This window comes from Xenopus laevis, chromosome 1L, assembly GCF_017654675.1.
Source record: "Xenopus laevis strain J_2021 chromosome 1L, Xenopus_laevis_v10.1, whole genome shotgun sequence".
Lineage (NCBI taxonomy): Eukaryota > Metazoa > Chordata > Amphibia > Anura > Pipidae > Xenopus > Xenopus laevis.
In genome coordinates, this window is record NC_054371.1 from 5,704,200 (window position 1) to 5,718,705 (window position 14,506).

At 44.7% G+C, this 14,506-nt stretch overlaps 3 non-coding genes across 3 annotated transcripts; all 3 read right to left on the minus strand.

Moving 5' to 3' along the window:
- Positions 1-1,147: 1,147 nt before the first annotated feature.
- On the minus strand, positions 1,148-1,219 carry trnae-cuc. Its single transcript has one exon. It is a non-coding gene; the product is annotated as a tRNA-Glu (tRNA).
- Positions 1,220-3,118: 1,899 nt separating this feature from the next.
- trnav-aac lies at positions 3,119-3,191 on the minus strand. The gene has a single exon. It is a non-coding gene; the product is annotated as a tRNA-Val (tRNA).
- A 4,786-nt stretch (positions 3,192-7,977) lies between these two features.
- Positions 7,978-8,050, minus strand: trnav-aac. Its single transcript has one exon. It is a non-coding gene; the product is annotated as a tRNA-Val (tRNA).
- Between the last annotated feature and the right edge of the window lie 6,456 nt (positions 8,051-14,506).

A 14,506-nucleotide genomic window follows, 5' to 3' on the forward strand; every position in this document is an offset into this window, starting at 1 on the left:
TACCTTAAGTCTTCTATAAAATCATTTAAACATTAAATAAACCCAATAGGCTGGTTTTGCCTCCAATAAGGATTAATTATATCTTAGTTATATCTTAGTTGGGATCATGTACAAGCTACTATTTTATTATTACAGAGAAAAAATAAAATATTTTAAATAATTTTGATTATTTTGATTATTTGGATAAAATGGAGTCTATGGGGCAAATTTACTTTACCTCTGAAGTTGCGCCAGCGGTGTCTTTGCTGTACTTCACCACACTTCGCCAGGAGTAGATTCGCCAGGGCTGCACAAATTCACGAAGATCCGAAGTTGTGAACAAGTTTCCAATAGTTTGCGAAGTTGCGCTAGTGATTTCACGATCAGCGGTTCCTGCGCTACCGAAGGCTAATTTGCATACAGCGTGAAATAGAAGTTTGAATGGACGTGTATGCTGCAGCAAATAAATAACACTACACAAGCCCATGGAAACTTAATAAAATTATGTAGAGGTGTTCAAATGCCCTACACATGTGCCCACAGTATAGTTTAGGTGCCATGTGTTAATAAAAGTAGGGGGGAACGAGGGTACCCTTAAAAAAATCGATCTTTTTCAGTCTTTCACCCTATAAAAAGTAAAAAAAAAACTCTACTCGATTGCACTTCGCCTGGTCTGACCTGGTGAAATAAACTTTGGTGAAAGAGGTAACTTTCAGGAAAAAAAACGTAGTAAATTTGCGTAGTTTTGCCCCTTTGCGCTGGTGTTAGGCTGCGAAGTTGCACTAGTCTACTTCGCTAGTGAACTTTTTCCAGGGAAACTTTTAGTAAATTGGCGAAGTGGCAAAATGACATAACACTGACAAATCTTCCCTAGCGTTAGTTATTTTTTTATATATTCCCCACCGGTTAGTGAATTTGTCCCTATGGGTGATGGCCTTCCTGTAATTTGGAGATTTTTGGATAACAGGTTTCCAGATAACAGATACCATACCTGTATTATATTTTATTGTGTCTAAAAGTCAGGCCTATAATAAGTGCATGACATGGCTTTAAATAAGACAGTTTCTTCAGTTTATCTCGAGTCATGGCACGTTTACCATACAGATACAAGCAAATACACCTGTAGTTTGGGAAAGACTTTCTCAAGCCCCAGCCAGAAAAGTGCATTTTCCCTGACCGGGAATCAAACCCGGGCCGCGGCGGTGAGAGCGCCGAATCCTAGCCACTAGACCACCAGGGAGGCCGATGGTGGCTTCCTTGATGCAACTGAGGTCAATCAATTCCTACACAGATTTGTTTACGATGACATTTCTTTTATAGACATAATAACGTAGGCTATTGTGATACTTAATTCTATAGCTAGTATAAATATGGGGAAATATCATTTATGTGAGAGTAGGGAGGGGCGTGTGTGGATGGATGCGGGGTTTTGATTCGGAGGGGTTGAACTTGATGGACTTTGTCTCTTTTCAAGCCGATTTAACTATGTAAATATTTTGTAACCCTCCTCTTCTAAAGAGTTTCTTCTGCGTTGTGCTTGTGCCACCTTCTGCATAAAGTAGATGAGGCTTCGCCGAGCTTTCTCAAGACTTTGACACAAGACTTTGTGACCTTTTTGCGCAACATTTTCCACAAATGTTGCCGATTATGATTGTGTTTATTTTCTGAAATTGTTTTTAATGTTCTGTGTAATACGGGTCCAGAGCTACAAACAAGGACGTCTGACTTGTAAAAGCCCCACAAGTTTTATGAAGGCATTTAAAACATGTCACCGTACAAATGGAAGGAACCCATGACTCATTCAGTTAAATAAAGAGGATACAACGTTGCCCACCAAAACCCATTCAACTGATTTGCTATGAATGCAAAGAGCACTAAAAGAAACTTTGCCAAGTTGCCGTCATGTTCCCCAGTGGCCTAATGGATAAGGGCCTGGCCTCCTAAACCAGGGATTGTGGGATTAAGTCCCATCTGAGGTGCTCATGGTGTGACTTGCTTGAAAAAGGCTTTGAAGCAGCTGGGACAAATAATTCTGTTGAGTCTCAGGTCCATGCATTAAAATTACAAGGCTTTTAATTAGCTCGATGTTATGTTGTTGTTACTCGTTGAAGCGCCTCAAGTACATCTGTTGGACAGACATCAGAACTGCGTTGGAGGATGATTTTTAGCAGACCGCTTTTTGGCTCAGGAATGCCCTTCTCTCCCTTAAATTGTTTTCTCCCAGGCAAGGACATAAAAGAATTGGTTAGCACCCATTTATAGGGAAGGAGAGGAAGGTGTGAATATTTGGGGTAATGTTTGCTGCCATAAATGTAAAGCTTGCAAATTTCTTCAACAAGGGAGCAGAGTGAAATGTTTTCAAAGCCATGTGGTTTTCATAATAAAATCCTTCATCAGACGGAGATTCCAAATGAATTTGTGTCATACAATTCAAGTGTAATGCGTAAAGCCAGCTAAAGAGTCGGCCCACAGGAAACGACGGCTACCTATTCAGTTTGCAAGGGCGCGCCATTTCAAAGTGAGGAAGAAAAGCCGTTTTCAAATTTTCGTTTGAGTGCTAGAAAAGAGCCAGGCTTAAGCAAGGGTGAAAAGCTGCCGTGACCCTGATTCGAACCAGGGTTGCTGTGCCCACAACGCAGAGTACTAACCACTATACGATCACGGCATGCTGCGGGCCAGGACCGCGTTCGCCCTCTACCCCTTGTTCGCAAGTGGCGGCTGCTCTGTACACGTTGCTTGTGTTTATTTCCTCAGCACAATGGTAGTTGCCATTCATTTTCAGTTTCAACCCATTTTACCGACTCAGCATTCCAGATGACCCACGGCAAGCCTCTCTTGAAAAACCTTTGGCCCTTGTCCGACTTTCTTTGCAAAGAAGGAACACTGACTGCCATAATGCCTTTGGCTTTCCCATTTACAATTTCTTCTTTTCAAAATGCAGTTTAATCGTAAGGAGGCGAACCTAAAACCTCCCGATCCACAGTTAAAATTCATGATAACCCACACACTCACTTCATTTGCCCGGGTTTTTGTTTTTTTCCAATCGTTCAACTGGCTTAGAATGCTTTTTATTCGTAAATACATTTCTGCGAGAGAGAGCACTATGGGAAACGAAGAAATAAAAGGTGCGCAGCATCAGTGTTTCTGCCCGGTTTCGAACCGGGGACTTTTCGCGTGTTAGGCAAACGTGATAACCACTACACTACAGAAACCACTTGAGGAGCTGCTCTAGGAGCCTCCGATCTGAGTCGCCGGGAAAGCCGTCCGGCCGGTGACCGCTCTGAGGCCGCCAAGCAGCGGCCCGCACTAATGAACACTAGGAGACACCGAAAAGGGTCATGGAAAAGCAGGAAAGGGCGGTGTCACAAAGGCCAAGAGAACAGAGGGACTGGAGGAGGAGAGGCTGGTCCACCGAGTCAAAAGCGCTGAGAGGTCTAGAAGTGTAAGTAGCGAGAAGTGGTTTTTGGCTTCAGCTAAGCGCTCAAGTGGTTTTGAGCTAAAGGGAAGCAGAGGGGAGGGCTTTGCAGCGCAATGTCATATTTAAATGGTGTTACCTAAGCTCCTTTGCTGATTTTGGTTTCTTTACGGCCAGGGTCAGACTGGGGGGCCTGGGGCCCACCGGTACTACTGTCCAGGGCCCTCTGACCCCCTACCGTGAAGCGCCAGGAGCGCTCCTGCTTGAAAGGTGCTGCTCGGCTCTCCTGCATGAATGCCTAAAGAAAACTTATTTTTTATTATCAAACTGATAGGGAGAGTGGTCTGGCCCGACGAGGGCCCATTAAGGGTCGACCCCACCGGGTTTTTTCCCAGTTTACCCCGGGCCAGTCCGACACTTTTGGTTACATTCAGCAGAAAGCCATGATTACCTTTTTTCAAAATGATTTTAGTTCTTCTAAGTAACCTCAAAGACCCAAGACTGTACCATAACATATTGTTTATAGAGCCAGCTTCCATCTTATCTCACAGCTAGCCTTGAGACTTGTTATCTTCCTGTACATTCATGTTTCTTTCTGCATATACATAATCAAAATATCCAAGCTACAAGGAGTGACCCAGCATCTCACTCACAACTCCCTCCTCGACCCCTTGCAATCTGGCTTCCGCCCATCACACTCGACTGAAACTGCACTCACCAAAGTAACCAATGATCTTCTATTGGCAAAGTCTAAAGGTCATTATTCCATTCTAATCCTTCTAGATCTCTCTGTGGCCTTTGACACAGTTGACCACACACTCCTCCTTGACATTCTACACTCATCTGGCATTCGGGACACTGCTCTTTCATGGTTTACATCTTATCTGTCTGACTGTTCCTTTAAAGTTTCCTTCTCTAACTCTACTTCTACTACTTTCCCACTCTCTGTTGGAGTTCCTCAAGGCTCTGTTCTTGGCCCCCTGCTGTTCTCACTCTATACAACTTCACTAGGAAAACTCATTCAGTCATTTGGACTTCAGTATCACCTTTATGCTGATGACACCCAACTCTACTTGTCTACTCCTGATCTTTCTAATTCTGTCCTTTCCCAAGTCACAGACTGTCTCTCTGCTGTCTCCTCCTGGATGTCTCAGCTCCACCTGAAACTGAACCTTTCTAAAACAGAACTCATGATATTTCCTCCAAGATCTTCCCCTGTCCCTCAGATATCACTCACCGTAAACAACACCACCTTTCATTCGACCACACAGGCTGCCTAGGAGTCATCTTAGACTCTTATCTGTCTTTTTTCACCACACATTCAAACACTTGCAAAATCTTGCCGTATTCAACTGCGCAACATTGCTCGAATACGACCCTATCTCAGTTCAGAATCAACTAAAACACTGATTCAGTCTCTCATCATCTCCCGCCTTGATTACTGCAACTTACTCCTCACAGGTATTCCAACAAGTCACCTTTCACAACTCCAATCTGTTCTAAACGCGGCCGCTAGACTCATTCATCTATCTCACCGCTCAACATCGGCTGCTCCCATATGTATGTCCCTTCACTGGCTCCCAATCTCTTCTAGAATCAAATTCAAATTACTTACACTCACATTCAAGGCCCTTAATAATGAAACCCCTCCCTATATTTCATCTCTAATCTCCAAATACTCTCCTTCACGAAACCTACGCTCTGCTTCTGATCTTCTCTCACTTCTCCTCTGGTCACTTCTGCCCATTCTCACCTACAAGACTTCTCTCGGGCTTCTGCTTTTCTCTGGAACTCTCTGCCTCCAGCTGTCAGACTTTCTCCTTCCTTCCAAACTTTCAAGCGCTCCTTAAAGACCCACCTGTTTAAAGAGGCTTATTCAATGTACCTTAATTATGTTGGCTTTGAAGAACCAACATCTTGATCTACTAGTTCAGCTCGTTCTTATTATGTTGGCTTTGAAAAAGCCAACATCTTGATCTACTAGTTCAGCTCGTTCTTATTCTTCTTCTTATTATGTTGGCTTTGAAGAAGCCAACATACTATTCTACTAGTTCAGCTCGTTCTTCTTCTTATTATTATTATTATTAGCGCCCCCGGTTTTCTAAATGCTACTCCTCCTACAGTTTTAGGGGTACAAGCGCCAAACTTTCCACACCTATTCGCCTTATAGCAAAGTACGTTGCTTGTGCTTTAGTAAGCGATCCCACCCACTGCGCCCGTGCGGCGGACCACCGAAGACGCCTTTTTTCGTATTGACTTTGACAGGCAAAATTTTCAAATCGCTGCCGCTCGTACAGTTTTGAAGCTACACTCCCCAAACTCGGACCGCATATTGTTGGTATTGGCTCCCTAAATGAACATCTCTCAGAGTGGGTTGATGCATATCTTCAACCAATGGTGGTTCGATTAGAGAGTTATACTAGAGATACCACACATGTATTACAACGTTTAAGTGATGCCGGATGGGCGGAGAATAATGCATGGGGAACACTGGATGTGGTCTCCCTGTATTCCTCGATACCACACGATAAAGGCATACAGGCGATCCGGTATCACTTAACCAAATACAGTGATTATTCGGAGAAACTTATACAGTTCCTGTTGGATGCTGTTGGGTTCCTTTTGGAACATAACTATTTCTCCTTTGATGCCAATTTCTACTTACAAAAACGGGGGACAGCGATGGGTGCGAAATTCGCCCCCTCGTTTGCCAACCTGTATATGGGGTGGTGGGAGGAAACCCATATTACCGCAAAACAGAGAGACCATCTAAAAATATACATGCGCTATATAGACGACCTTCTGTGTATATGGCAAGGGACCCAGGAAGAATTCGGTAATTTTGTGAAGGATATTAACAAAAATGATTTGAATTTGGGATTTACTAGCCAATATAGTCCAAATAAAATAGAATTTTTGGATGTGATGTTATCAGTAGAAGACCAGGCAATAAACACGAGTATTTTTCGTAAACCTTGTAGTGGCAATACTCTCCTGCATGCCTCTTCCTGTCACCCAAAAAAACTAATAGAAGGAATACCGGTGGGACAGTTCTTGAGGCTTCGAAGAAACTGCTCCACAAGTGAGGATTTTGGGAACCAGGCACAGGACATGCAGTTGAGGTTTTTGGAGAGAGGATATAAGCAAAGAACTATACAGAAAGCCTTACAGAGGGCAAAAGGGAGTGATGGAGAGGATTTACTGAGGACTAGTGCTAAGAAAAACAAAAGTCAAAACTGGTCAGATAGAGTGGCACTCACTACCAGATATAGCAAACAATTCTATGAAATTTCTAGGATCGTAAAAAAAATTCTGCCCATTCTTTATGGTGATGAGCACTTTTTCAGAGTATTGAGCCAAGGAATCAATGTCATTCCTAAGCGGGCCCATACCCTGAAAGACATGCTATCACCTAGTCATTTCAAAAAGGAAGGCCAAAGACGAGATTTGGGGCCACTTACATCAATTGGTAACTATAGATGTGGGAGCCACAGATGTATAACGTGTAGGCATATGAAAGTATCAAAAAGATTCAAATCAACAGTGACAGGGAGGGAATTTGACATTAAAGGATATATAAATTGCAATACTACTTATGTGATATATCTGATCACGTGCCTTAAATGTCAAATACAATATGTGGGTTGTACAACTAGAAAATTGAAGGAAAGAGCAAGGGAACATATGGGCCAGATAAAAAACCCACGAATGGCGGAGAAGAGTAATATTACCAGACACTTTACTGCCTGTAATGGGGGGGATTTGGAATCTTTCAGTATTCAAGGCATAGAGAGAGTCAGATTGGGAGAGAGAGGAGGTGACCAGTTGAGCCTTTTAGAAAGGAGAGAAGTATTCTGGATTTTTCATTTGGGCACACGTTTGCCCCTAGGCCTCAACCATGAGTTTGATGTTACCTGCTATACCTGAAGAGGTTAAAAATGTCTAGGCTTTTGGGGTTGTGGAGTCTAGAACAAAGAGAGAGCTAACGACGGTTTTTAAATAATAAGTGCAAAAAAAGTGAGTGCAATTTATATATTTTTTGGAATTATACTGTCTTAAAGTGATATATGATGTATGTATTCTATGGTTATTGTTAAATTCAAAATAATATCTGAATCTACAAACAATGTTATATGTAAAAGAATACAAACACCCCACACAGGTGAATTAACAAAGTAGGGTTAATCCCTCACAGAATTTGATTGGTTTTAAAGAAAATGGGAGGGATTGACAGGGTATAAATCCCGCAGAGGACATGCTGTTCACAGATACACCTATGACTAAGCGCCGGAGGGTGCGAAACGCGTAAGGTGGGCCTGGTGGGGTTGTTTGTAATTGATTTTTAATGCTAATTTAATAAAACAATATTTTTATGAAAACAAAAGCCTTGGGACAGCTATCTTTGGATAAAGGACTTTTTTATATGTGATCGCCTGAGAACTGGGGCGAGTCCCTTAGGCATAATCAAATATAAATCAGATGTGGACTCCCAATTGATGTATAATATGCTTTTTATTCGTAAATACATTTCTGCGAGAGAGAGCACTATGGGAAACGAAGAAATAAAAGGTGCGCAGCATCAGTGTTTCTGCCCGGTTTCGAACCGGGGACTTTTCGCGTGTTAGGCAAACGTGATAACCACTACACTACAGAAACCACTTGAGGAGCTGCTCTAGGAGCCTCCGATCTGAGTCACTGGGAAAGCCGTCCCGCCGGTGACCGCTCTGAGGCCGTCAAGCAGCGGCCCGCACTAATGAACACTAGGAGACACCGAAAAGGGTCATGGAAAAGCAGGAAAGGGCGGTGTCACAAAGGCCAAGAGAACAGAGGGACTGGAGGAGGAGAGGCTGGTCCACCGAGTCAAAAGAGCTGAGAGGTCTAGAAGTGTAAGTAGCGAGAAGTGGTTTTTGGCTTCAGCTAAGCGCTCAAGTGGTTTTGAGCTAAAGGGAAGCAGAGGGGAGGGCTTTGCAGCGCAATGTCCTATTTAAATGGTGTTACCTAAGCTCCTTTGCTGATTTTGGTTTCTTTACGGCCAGGGTCAGACTGGGGGGCCTGGGGCCCACCGGTACTACTGTCCAGGGCCCTCTGACCCCCTACCGTGAAGTGCCAGGAGCACTCCTGCTTGAAAGGTGCTGCTCGGCTCTCCTGCATGAATGCCTAAAGAAAACTTATTTTTTATTATCAAACTGATAGGGAGAGTGGTCTGGCCCGACGAGGGCCCATTAAGGGTCGACCCCACCGGGTTTTTTCCCAGTTTACCCCGGGCCAGTCCGACACTTTTGGTTACATTCAGCAGAAAGCCATGATTACCTTTTTTCAAAATGATTTTAGTTCTTCTAAGTAACCTCAAAGACCCAAGACTGTACCATAACATATTGTTTATAGAGCCAGCTTCCATCTTATCTCACAGCTAGCCTTGAGACTAGGGATGTAGCGAACGTCGGAAAAAAAGTTCGCGAACATATTCGCGAACTTGCGCAAAAATGCGAGCGGTTCGCGAACGGTTCGCGAACCCCATAGACTTCAATGGGAAGGCGAACTTTAACATCTAGAAAAGACATTTCTGGCCAGAAAAATGATTTTAAAGTTGTTTAAAGGGTGCAACGACCTGGACAGTGGCATGCCAGAGGGGGATCAAGGGCAAAAATGTATCTGAAAAATCTGCCTGTGTGTGCTTGGAAGAGATAGTGTAGGGGGAGAGCTGTTAGTGATTTCAGGGACAGATGATAGTAAGCTTGCTGGCTAGTAATCTGCTTGATACTGCTCTGTATTGGAGGGACAGAAGTCTGCAGGGATTTGAGGGACATTTTAGCTTAGGTAGCTTTGCTGGCTAGTAATCTACTGTTCTCTTTAAACAACTGCCATACGTTGACCTTGTAGGCATTGTTTGCCCAGTTTTTTTGGACGCAGCCACTGAAGCACAGTTGCCAGAAAAAATATGCCATATAAATGCTGAAAATAGTAATTTTTCGCCATACGTTGACCTTGTAGACATTGTTTGCCCAGTTTTTTTGGACGCAGCCACTGAAGCACAGTTGCCAGAAAAATTATGCCATATAAATGCTGAAAATATAAATTTTTTTGGTTGCAGCCACTGAAGCACAGAGGCCAGAAAAATTATGCCATATAAATGCAGAAAATATGCATTTTTTTGGTCGCAGCCACTGAAGCACAGTTGCCAGAATAATTATGCCATATAAATGCTGAAAATATAAATTTTTTTGGTTGCAGCCACTGAAGCACAGAGGCCAGAAAAATTATGCCATATAAATGCAGAAAATATGCATTTTTTTGGTCGCAGCCACTGAAGCACAGTTGCCAGAAAAAATATGCCATATAAATGCTGAAAATAGTCATTTTTTGCCATATACGTTGAGTCAACGTATGGCAAAAAAATTACTATTTTCAGCATTTATATGGCATATTTTTTCTGGCCTCTGTGCTTCAGTGGCTGCGGCCAAAAAAACTGGGCAAACAATGCCTACAAGGTCAACGTCGTTGACCTTGTAGGCATTGTTTGCCCAGTTTTTTTGGCCGCAGCCACTGAAGCACAGAGGCCAGAAAAAATATGCCATATAAATGCTGAAAATAGTAATTTTTTTGGTCGCAGCCACTGAAGCACAGTTGCCAGAAAAATTATGCCATATAAATGCTGAAAATATAAATTTTTTTGGTTGCAGCCACTGAAGCACAGAGGCCAGAAAAATTATGCCATATAAATGCAGAAAATATGCATTTTTTTGGTTGCAGCCACTGAAGCACAGAGGCCAGAAAAATTATGCCATATAAATGCAGAAAATATGCATTTTTTTGGATGCAGCCACTGAAGCACAGTTGCCAGAAAAAATATGCCATATAAATGCTGAAAATAGTCATTTTTTGCCATACGTTGACCTTGTAGACATTGTTTGCCCAGTTTTTTTGGTTGCAGCCACTGAAGCACAGAGGCCAGAAAAAATTAAACCAGTAGGGTTTGCACCCTAGTTTGTAACGGTGGCGGAGGGAGGAGGAGGACGCTAAAGGACAGCTGTGTGTGGAGTCATGAGGCTTGAAGAGAAGGACAGCTGCATAGAAGTCAGAACAAGTCTTCCGGCGTGCAGTAACCCTCCGAGATCCACCCCTCATTCATTTTAATAAAGGTCAGGTAATCGACACTTTTGTGACCTAGGCGAGTTCTCTTCTCAGTTACAATCCCTCCTGCTGCACTGAAGGTCCTTTCTGAGAGCACACTTGAGGCTGGGCAAGACAAGAGGTTCATGGCAAATTGTGACAGCTCTGGCCACAGATCAAGCCTGCGCACCCAGTAGTCCAGGGGTTCATCGCTCCTCAGAGTGTCGATATCTGCAGTTAATGCCAGGTAGTCCGCTACCTGCCGGTCGAGGCGTTCTTTGAGGGTGGATCCAGAAGGGTTGTGGCGCTGCCTTGGACAGAAAAACATTTGCATGTCTGACGTTACAGACTGGCCAAAGGGCTTTGTCCTTGCAGGTGTGCTCGTGGCAGGATTACTGGCACCTCTGCCCCTGGAATGTTGATGAGTTCCTGAAGTGACATCACCCTTAAAAGCATTGTACAACATGTTTTGCAGGCTGGTTTGTAAATGCCGCATCTTTTCGGACTTGTGGTATGTTGGTAACATTTCTGACACTTTATGCTTGTACCGAGGGTCTAGTAGCGTTGCGACCCAGTACAGGTCCTTCTCCTTAAGCCTCTTGATACGGGGGTCCTTCAACAGGCATGACAGCATGAAAGACCCCATTCTCACAAGGTTGGATGCAGAGCTATCCATCTCCGCTTCCTCATTATCAAGGACTGCATCATCCACGGTCTCCTCCCCCCAGCCACGTACAAGACCAGGGGTCCCCAAAAGGTCACCACTAGCCCCCTGGGAAGCCTGCTCCTGTTGGTCCTCCTCCTCCTCCTCCACAAAGCCACCTTCCTCCTCTGACTCCACTTCTGGCACCTCTCCCTGCGTTGCAGCAGGTGCCTGGGTTCGTTCTGGTGATTCCGACCAGAAATCGTGCGCTTCCAGCTCCTCGTCACGCTGGTCTACAGCCTCATCTGTCACTCGTCGCACGGCACGCTCCAGGAAGAAAGCGAAGGGTATTAGGTCGCTGATGGTGCCTTCGGTGCGACTGACCATATTTGTCACCTCTTCAAAAGGTCGCATGAGCCTGCAGGCATCGCGCATAAGCACCCAGTAACGGGGGAAAAAAATCCCCAGCTGTGCAGATCCAGTCCTACCACCCAGTTCAAAAAGGTACTCGTTGACGGCCCTTTGTTGTTGCAGCAGACGTTCCAACATAAGGAGCGTTGAATTCCAGCGAGTCTGGCTGTCAGAAATCAAACGCCTGACTGGCATGTTGTAGCGCTGCTGAATGTCAGCAAGGCGTGCCATGGCTGTGTAGGAACGTCTGAAATGGGCCGACACCTTTCTGGACTGGGTGAGAACGTCCTGGAATCCTGGGTACTTGGAGACAAAACGTTGGACTATTAAATTTAACACATGTGCCATGCAGGGCACATGTGTTAAATTGCCTAGTCTCAACGCTGCCAACAGATTGCTTCCATTGTCACACACCACTTTTCCGATCTGCAGTTGGTGTGGGGTCAGCCACCGATCGGCCTGTGACTGCAGAGATGACAGGAGTACAGATCCGGTATGGTTTTTGCTTTCCAGGCACGTCATCCCCAAGACAGCGTGACAACGGCGTACCTGGCACGTCGAATAGCCTAGGGGGAGCTGGGGGTGCACAGGTGTGGAGGAGGAGAAGGAGGACCCAGCAGCAGAGTAAGAAGAAGAAGAAGACGAGGTAGAGAGCGATGGAGGAGTAGAGGTGGTGGCAGAACCGCGTGCAATCCGTGGCGGTGACACCAACTCCACTGTTGTTGTTGAGCTACCCATTCCCTGCTTCCCAGCCATTACCAAGTTCACCCAGTGGGCAGTGTAGGTGACATACCTGCCCTGACCATGCTTGGAGGACCATGCGTCAGTAGTCATATGGACCTTTGGCCCAACACTAAGTGACAGAGATGCGGTAACTTGGCTCTGCACATGTTGGTACAGGTGTGGTATTCCCTTTTTAGAAAAAAAATTGCGGCTGGGTACCTTCCACTGCGGTGTCCCAATTGCTACAAATTTGCGGAAGGCCTCAGAGTCCACCAGCTGGTATGGTAAAAGCTGGCGGGCTAAGAGTGCAGACAAGCCAGCTGTCAGACGCCGGGCAAGGGGGTGACAGTCAGACATTGGCTTCTTACGCTCAAACATGGCCTTCACAGAAACTTGGCTGGTGGCAGATGACTGGGAATGGGAACAGGTGGTCAAGGTGGAAGGCGGAGTGGAGGGTGGTTCAGACGGGTCAAGGAGAGCAGAGGTAGAGCAGTAAGATGCTGGACCAGAAGGAGTGTGGCTTTTAGTTTGCCTGTTGCCTTTGAGGTGTTGCTCCCAAAGTGCTTTGTGCTTGCCGCTCATGTGCCTTCGCATAGAAGTTGTACCTATGTGGCTGTTGGGCTTACCAAGGCTCAGTTTCTGACTGCACTCATTGCAAATTACAATGCTTTTGTCAGAGGCACACACATTAAAAAAATCCCACACTGCTGACTTTTTGGAAGTGTGCGATCTGGCGGTAACAGTAGAAGTTGGCGGAGTTGGCGGTATTGGCGGCAATGGCGGGTGCGTTGGCCGGCTGAACACAGGTGCCGATACATGTTGTTGCCCTGCTGATCCCTGCGGGCTGTCCTCCCTGCTTCTTCTAAGTCTTATTCTCCTACTGCCTCTCTGACTCTCCGTCTCTCCATCTGAACTACCCTCCTCTTGCTCTCTTCTACTAGGCACCCACAAAACATCAATCTCCTCATCATCATTCTCCTCAGATGCATCAATTTCTTCTGACACATCACAGAAGGAAGCAGCAGCGGGGACCTCCTCCTCATCACTCATTATGTCCATCTCTATCGTGTTCTCTGCCAGAATTAAATCTGGTGTAAGGTCCTCATCTCCTTCATCTTCTTCTGGCAATAATGGTTGCGCATTACTCAGTTCAAGAAACTCATTGGAAAATAACTCCTCTGACCCCAGTGAAGAAGGGGCACCGGTGGTGGAGGAAGTGTTACGTGGGGTGGCCATAGCAGTGGAGGATGAGGAGGATGTTGTGGTAAAGTTAGAAACGGTAGAGGATGGGGTGTGCTGTGTAAGCCAGTCAACTACCTCTTCAGCATTTTGGGAGTTCAGGGTCATTGGCTTTTTAAAACTGGGAAATTTGCTAGGGCCACAGGATTGCATAGCAGCACGGCCCCTAGCACGGCCTCTGCGTGGCGGCCTGCCTTTGCCTGGCATTATTTTTAAAAAAACAACAACAACAACAAAAACTCAGTTGGTTTTTCTGGAAACGATAATACACACAGCTAGATGGCGGGTTGAAGAAAACACTGTGCAAATAATGCCTACAAAGTCAACGTATACACTACTACAGCGGTGGATACGGATTACGTAAAATATATGAATGCTGCTTGAAAAAAAGTAACTCAAGTGGTTTTTCTAGAGACGATAATATTATCAATATTTAGACAAAATGTGAACAAGGTCACACAGCTCGATGGCGGGTTGAAGAAAACAGTGTGCAAATAATGCCTACAAGGTCAACGTATACACTACTACAGCGGTGGATACGGATTACGTAAAATATATGAATGCTGCTTGAAAAAAAGTAACTCAAGTGGTTTTTCTAGAGACGATAATATTATCAATATTTAGACAAAATGTGAACAAGCTCACACAGCTCGATGGCGGGTTGAAGAAAACAGTGTGTAAATAATGCCTACAAGGTCAACGTATACACTACTACAGCGGTGGATACGGATTACGTAAAATATATGAATGCTGCTTGAAAAAAAGTAACTCAAGTGGTTTTTCTAGAGACGATAATATTATCAATATTTAGACAAAATGTGAACAAGCTCACACAGCTCGATGGCGGGTTGAAGAAAACACTGTGCAAATAATGCCTACAAGGTCAACGTATACACTACTACAGCGGTGGATACGGATTACGTAAAATATATGAATGCTGCTTGAAAAAAGTAACTCAAGTGGTTTTTCTAGAGACGATAATATTA